Genomic DNA, 944 nt, shown 5'->3' on the forward strand with positions numbered 1-944 from the left:
GAGCATGCTCCAATTCAAGCCCCCAGCCATGTGGGAAGCACACCTGGGAGGTGTCCAAAGTAGGCCCAGGCTGATGACATCACCCAGGTGGGTTTAACACGGCCAATGAGGTCAAGCAATACCTTCAAGCAGGCCTCCCCCAGCCAGGAGATGGCCAGGAGAAAGGCAGGGAGCACGCTTGGAAAGCTCTCTTGCCATGGCTCTCTCTTCCCCAGTGCTCATGCCACACTTTCTGGCCTCAGCTCCGCACAAGTGGGTGCACAGTTCCATGAGGCTGCTCGTGTCCAGTTGTGGACCCCAGCGCAGCTTCCACGTGGCTTGGCATGCTTCCCTGAAGTAGCGTGTACCCTTTTTGAGACTAAAACCTGAAACCTCCCATCCTTCATAAAAACCCACTTGGATTACAAAACGGGCTTCCGCGTGATTTCTTTCTTCTGCGAAGCCAAAAACCGAGGTATTACCCACTCTAGAAATCTTACAGATCCTCAATTAATGCTCATGGAAGCAGAAATCAAGAGATCAAATGGCATAGTGCTTTGGGCAAACCTGCTGTACAAGACCTTTTTAAAGTGTTGAAGAGCAAGGATGCCACTTTCAGAACTGGGGTGTGCCTGACCCCAACTACGGAATTCTCAATCACTTCATATGCATGTGAAAGTTGGACAATAAATAAAGCAGACTGAAGACAAATTGCTGCATCTGAATGAGAGTGTTAATGAAAAAGATTTGAAAATACCATAGAATGTTGGAAGAACAAACACATCTGTCTAAGCGTGCTCTTTGGAAGTGAGGATGGAGAGACTTCACATTCTTTGGACATGCAATCAGGAAAGAACAGTCCCTGGATAAGGTCAACATGCCTGACCAAGTGGAGGGTCATCTAAAGAAAAAGAGGAAGAGCCTCAAACAGGTGGATTGACTAACAAACCCAGGGACAAGGGAAC

Source organism: Echinops telfairi, unplaced genomic scaffold, assembly GCF_000313985.2.
Source record: "Echinops telfairi isolate 266 unplaced genomic scaffold, ASM31398v2 ScPeMD7_7473;HRSCAF=8511, whole genome shotgun sequence".
Lineage (NCBI taxonomy): Eukaryota > Metazoa > Chordata > Mammalia > Afrosoricida > Tenrecidae > Echinops > Echinops telfairi.